We start from the raw sequence: 6,766 nt of genomic DNA, 5'->3' as shown, positions 1-6,766 counted from the left end.
ATTAACTGTTAGATTATATATATCTATATCTATCTATCATTTTTTTTTAAACAAATGTCTTTGTTTTCTGTTACTGGCAAAGCCTTTTTTGGCACTAGGGAGAGTGTTCCTCCCATGAGTGTAGAAGTCCCTGCTCTAACTCTTGCTCTTGTTTATAAGTGTTAATGATGCTTAATATAAACAGGATCATTAAATAGATCTCAGCCTGGCATGACCTTGAAATACTCCTATTGCAACCATAACCAGTATATTTCCCAGGTAGGTAGTCCCCTGCTCTAGAGCCAGAAGTAGGATTCTCTGCTCCCTGCCTGTGGTGGGTGAGAGACTAGTCACTATGCCCTGTTGGAGAAAAGGTCTGCCTCGGTGGACAGATGAACCTTATCCTAGGCTCTGATGCTGGCTTAGCTCTGGAAGGCTGCTGCAGGGGAGCCTATGCATTTCCCTCCTGGAAAGGAGAGCCTTTGTGCGCCATGTCTTTAAACATTGCATGGCCATGCAGTGGGACTTTGGCAAGTCAGCCTGCTGCAAACACTGATTCATAGCATTGCCTCTGTTCCCTCCAAGCACAGTTCAGTTTTCTTTCCACTCAGGGGTCAGCAGGTGCCTGCGTTCAGCACTCTTATCTTTTGCTGGAATTGTACTTTATATTCCCCATGAAGCCACAGGCAAATCTTATTCATCTACAATACTAGAGCCTCTTGAAGCATGGAATAGGGACAGCTTCCCTTCCTGAAGCCTTGTTGCCACTTTCTCTCACCAGCTGTACAACTTGCATGAAGAAAAGCATAGATGAAGCTTTGCTGGATATTATATGGACAATTTTTTTAATTACAAGTTCCCTGTACGTACCAGGATCAGTCCAGACAGCTGGGTTATGCCTCCCCTCCAGCAGATGGAGTCAGAGAGAAAACTGAAAGCACCCCCTAGATATACTGGTGTGCCACCTGCGATCCCTCAGTATATTCTCTGACTCCAGCAGAACGAGAGGCATAACCTGCGGTCCTGGCCTGGTCAGTTTATTGGTACTGGGAAACATTTAAAAAAAAAAAAAAAAAAAAAAAAAGGGACAAAGATCAATTGGTTTCTTCCCTCCTATCGTTTGTTTGTCTGTGTTAGTGTCTGGCGCAGCGCGGTTGGAGCTCATTGCGGGCAGGCAGGAGGGCAGTGTCCTCCTTAATTTCCCGGAGTACAGTGTCCTTGAACCTGGGGGAGAGCTTACCGGTGGGCCGGTCACCCTCCCCCCAATTCCAGGGGATTCAGCCCTGAAGGGGGTTTTCAAAAAAAAAAAAAAAAAAAAAAAGTTTTGAAGTGGACTAACTCAGTCACTTAAGTCCTGTTGGGGACAGGCAGTGAACTACTTTTATTTATATATATTTATATCTTTTTTTCCCCTAACCCCGGCCTGCCAGCGTGTTCTTGGACCCGGAGGGGGTGGCTAGTTCACCCGGCGCGCTGTTTCTGTGAGGCTCCCCTCACCTTGCTTTTGGCGCCCTTTCTGTGTAGCAGCTCCGTTCGCTGCTCTGATGCCGCGGTCGTCTCTCTGCGTGTCCTGTGGGGGGGCGGGGGCGCGACTCTCCCGAGAGGGTCTCTGTCCCCGATGTTTTCCCGGGGGCGAGGGATCCTCTCGGGGGCCGAGCGCTGCCCGCAGCAGGTCTCCTCTCCCCTCTGCGTCCCGGCATCGCAGCGCTGCAGGCAGCATTTCTCCGGCCCCTCCTCCCTCGGGGAGGAGTGCGGCGGCCATCTTGGCCACGAGGCAGACTGAATCGTCAGCGTCGGAGGAGGAGGAAATCTCCCCTCCTCCCTCTCCTGGTGCCCAGAGCGCGAGCTCCCAGCCCGATTCGGGGATCCCTCGAGCCCCCCTCTCTACAGATGCCCCGAAGAAAGATCGGAAGAGGGTGGTCCCCTTTTCGTCTGATTTTGTGCTTCTTATGCACAAAGCCTTTTTGCAGGCAGAATCCGGCTGGGAGGCAGAGGTGCCCACTCCCCCGAAGGTCCCCAGGACCACTGCCTTGCCCCAGGGGACCCAGCCGGGCGCGGGTTCCTCCGGGGGCCAAGGTCCCCGTCCGCGGGGGGGGGGGAGCTGCGGACCCGGAGGACTCAGGAGCCGTGCCGGAGTCCCCGGGGGCTTCGGACTCTTTGACGGCGGATACTCAGGGGGCCGTAGAAGGGGACGACCCCCAGGTGCTACGGTTGTTTGGAAAGGAGGAATTGAGCTTCCTTATTCTTCATGTGTTGCAGGAGCTAGAGTTAACGAATCCGCCGCAGGAGGCGGACACGTCTACAGGGGATATTGCAATGGCAGGGATTAGAGCTCCCCCGCAGACCTTTCCCTTTCACCACAAGGTCTTACAGATCGTTTCCAAGGAATGGGACCTCCCAGAGGCGTCCCTGCGGGTGAATCGGGCCATGGAAAGGCTATATCCCTTACCCAAGGAGTCTTTGGAGCTCTTGAAGACACCCGCGGTAGATTCGGCTGTCACGGCTGTGGTAAAGCATACAACTATCCCCGTGACGGGGGGTATAGCGTTGAAGGACCTCCAAGACCGCAAGCTTGAAGTTTTATTAAAGCGTATTTTTGACGTGGCGGCTCTGGGGGTCCGAGCGGCGGCTTGCAGCAGCCTTGTACAGAGGGCCAACCTCCGCTGGGTTCAGCAGCTGCTGACCATGCAGGAGCTCCCTCCGGGAGAGGCTGAGCAGGCGAATTGTGTTGAGGCGGCGGTCGCTTATACTGCGGATGCCCTGTATGACTTGTTACGCACATCGGCTCGCATTATGTCCTCGGCGGTCTCAGCCAGGAGGTTGCTGTGGCTCCGTCGTTGGTCGGCGGACGCCAACTCCAAGGCGAGGTTAGGTTCCTTCCCCTTTAAGGGCAAGTTGCTATTTGGCGAGGAGCTGGACCAGCTTATTAAGGACCTGGGTGACAACAAGGTTTACAAGTTGCCGGAGGATAAGCCTCGGCAACCTTGGTCGTTTGGGAATGCTAGGGCTCGCTTTCGGGGGCAACGGCGTTTCCGTGGGGGAAGAGGGGGTTCCCTTCCCCAGCGACAGCAGGCGACAAGATCCCAGGCCTGGTCTTCTTCTTCCTTTCGCGGCAGGAGGCCTCTACGCGGGGGCGCTTCCACAGGCTTTCCTGCCATTAAGCCCGCACAATGAAGGTGCGCGGGCCCACTCCTCCGTTCCCGTTATTGGGGGTCGGCTGTCCCGATTTTGGGAGGAGTGGGTCAAGATCACTTCGGATCAATGGGTCCTCGACGTGGTCCGGTACGGCTACGAGTTGGATTTTGTACATCCCCCCCGGGATCTCTTCCTGGTATCGCCATGCGGGCCGGTAGAAAAGCAGGTAGCTATCGCCCAAACGGTCGCCCATCTACAGGCTCTGGGGGCGGTGGTTCCTGTTCCGCGGGACCAGCTGCGGACGGGTCGGTACTCCATATACTTCCTGGTTCCCAAGAAGGAGGGCACCTTCCGACCCATTCTGGATCTCAAAGGAGTAAACAAGGCGTTGCGTGTGCCCCGCTTCCGGATGGAGACCCTCCGGTCTGTTATTGCGGCCGTCCACAAGGGAGAATTCTTGGCTTCTTTGGACCTGACAGAGGCCTATCTTCACATCGGAATAAGAGAACGGCATCAACGGTACTTGAGGTTCACGGTGATGGGGGACCACTACCAGTTTTGCGCCCTCCCCTTCGGGTTGGCCACCGCGCCGAGGGTGTTCACCAAAGTTCTCGTGGTGGTAGCGGCCTCCCTCCGCCGTCAGGGCGTCCTCGTGCATCCCTATCTCGACGATTGGCTCATTCGAGCAAAGTCGCAGGCGGCCTGCAATCGGGCGGTCTCCTTAGTGGTGCACCAGCTGCAGGAGTTGGGTTGGGTAGTCAACTTCCCGAAGAGCAGACTCGAACCGACCCAACAGCTGGAGTTCCTGGGAGCTCGGTTCGACACCTTGGTGGGCAAGGTTTTTCTTACGCAGCAACGCAGGGTCAATCTCATGACTCAGGTACGGCGCCTGTTGGAGCTCGAGATGCCCACGGTCTGGGATTATTTACAAGTCATTGGTCATATGGTATCCACTATGGAAATGGTACAATGGGCTTTGCGCATTTGCGTCCATTACAAAGAGCACTTCTATCTCGCTGGGATCCCCGCTCGGAGGAGTACGGGATAGAATTGCCTTTACTGGAGCCGGCTCGCTCCAGTCTCTCTTGGTGGCTGAATCCAGCCAATCTCCTGCAGGGGGTGGACCTCGAACCCCCGCCTTGGTTGGTGGTGACAACGGATGCCAGCCTGTCGGGCTGGGGAGCGGTCTGCCAGTCCCGTGCGGTCCAGGGCACCTGGTCAGCGCTCCAAGCGACTTGGTCCATCAACCGATTGGAGACCAGAGCGGTCCGCCTGGCCTTGCGGTGTCTCCTTCCCCTGGTACGCGGACGAGCTGTAAGAGTTCTGTCGGACAATGCGACCACAGTGGCGTACATAAATCGACAAGGAGGCACAAAAAGCCTGGCGGTAGCGACCGAGGCCGCGCTATTGATGTCTTGGGCGGAAAGGCACATAGAGCGTCTCGCAGCCACCCACATTGCCGGCGTGGACAACGTTCAAGCGGATTACCTCAGCCGGCAGCACCTGGATCCGGGAGAATGGGAGATCTCGTCGGAAGCGATGGCTCTCATCGAGCGGCGTTGGGGGACTCCGCGCTTGGACCTCATGGCGACTCGGCAAAATGCAAAGGCGGCACGCTTCTTCAGTCGGAGGAGAGAGCACGCGTCAGAAGGAGTGGACGCGCTAGCACTCCCGTGGCCTCGTCACATTCTTCTGTATGTGTTCCCTCCGTGGCCCCTCGTAGGGACAGTGCTAAGACGCATAGAGTACCATCGCGGCCCAGTGATCCTCGTGGCTCCGGAATGGCCGCGGCGTCCGTGGTTCGCGGATCTGGTCAATCTGGCAGTGGACGGCCTACTACGTCTCGGTCATCTTCCCAATCTTCTTCGTCAGGGTCCAGTATTTTTCGATCTGGCGGATCGTTTTTGTCTGGCGGCTTGGCTTATGAAAGGAAGCAGTTGAAGAAAAGAGGTTATTCGGACGCGGTGGTGTCTACTCTCCTTCGGGCCCGTCGGTCGTCCACTACGCTCGCCTACGCGAGGGTTTGGAAGGTTTTCCATGATTGGTGTGACACGACGGGTGCTTCGGCCAGACGTTCGTCTGTGGCGGATATCCTTATGTTCTTACAGGACGGATTGAAGAAGGGGCTAGCGTATAATTCGCTTCGAGTTCAGGTGGCGGCCTTGGGCTGCTTGCGAGGTAAGGTAGAAGGCTCTTCCCTTGCGAGTCATCCGGATGTGGCGCGGTTTTTGCGAGGAGTTAGGAACTTGCGTCCTCCCGTCCGGCTTCCCTGTCCGTCTTGGAACTTGAACTTAGTACTCCGTGGCTTGTGTGCGGCTCCGTTTGAACCTATTAAGGCGGCTTCCTTGAAGGATCTGACTCTCAAGGCTGTCTTCCTTGTGGCCATTTCCTCAGCTCGTCGGGTGTCGGAGCTTCAGGCTCTTTCTTGCAGGGAACCGTTTTTGCGCATTTCGGCGTCGGGGGTTTCTCTACGAACTGTTCCTTCCTTCCTACCTAAGGTGGTCTCCGCGTTTCATGTCAACCAAACGGTGGAATTACCTTCCTTCTCGGAAGAGGACCTGCAGTCTTCTCAAGGTAGGGACTTGAGGCGTCTGGATGTCCGGCGGATTCTTTTACGCTATTTGGAGGTTACCAATGACTTTAGAAAGTCAGATCACCTTTTCGTGTTGTGGAATGGACCCAAGAAGGGTCTTCAGGCTTCCAAAGCTACGATCGCACGCTGGTTAAAGGGTGCTATTGTGGCCACGTATGTTGGATGTGGGAAGCCTATTCCTGCTGGGCTTAAGGCTCATTCTCTACGTTCTCAGGCGACTTCATGGGCAGAGAATCATTTGGTCTCTTGCCAAGAGATATGCAGGGCGGCCACATGGAAATCTTGGCATACTTTTGCCAGGCATTATCGCCTGGATGTTCGTGGTCCTCCTGCGGAGTCCTTTGGGAGCAGTGTGATTCGAGCGGGACTCTCAGGGTCCCACCCCAGTTAAGGCGGCTTGGGTACATCCCAGCTGTCTGGACTGATCCTGGTACGTACAGGGAAAGGAAAATTAGGTTCTTACCTTTGCTAATTTTCGTTCCCGTAGTACCATGGATCAGTCCAGACGCCCGCCCTTAGTAATTCTGGGAGTCCGCTCGTGTTCCTTTTCTGTGTTTTCTTCCATTACAGTTTGTATTGTATTGTAATAGATGCCACAGTTTCGAGGTGCAGTGTCTCCGTTCCTCGTGTTTTTCTTGTTCACTCTGTGGTGTCCTGTTTGTTATTTCTGGTTTTACCTGTTCTCAAGGAGGTTTCTACTTGATCTGAGCCTTTAGGTCATGCTATTGATCACAATCCTTTGCCATTCTATTGGGGGTACAGTTGAAGGTGATTCATTTCTTATTTCTGCTTTGATATCACATATACTGAGGGATCGCAGGTGGCACACCAGTATATCTAGGGGGTGCTTTCAGTTTTCTCTCTGACTCCATCTGCTGGAGGGGAGGCATAACCCAGCTGTCTGGACTGATCCATGGTACTACGGGAACGAAAATTAGCAAAGGTAAGAACCTAATTTTCCTTTTTGATTCAATGTTCAAAACAATTATTTTGTTTCAACCAGTTTCTTCTATCTATATCTTAATGTCAAAAAGCTACACTTTTCCAACCTCCCTTCCC

This window comes from Rhinatrema bivittatum, chromosome 10, assembly GCF_901001135.1.
Source record: "Rhinatrema bivittatum chromosome 10, aRhiBiv1.1, whole genome shotgun sequence".
Taxonomy (NCBI): domain Eukaryota; kingdom Metazoa; phylum Chordata; class Amphibia; order Gymnophiona; family Rhinatrematidae; genus Rhinatrema; species Rhinatrema bivittatum.
Note: the sequence above shows the minus strand (reverse complement) of the source record.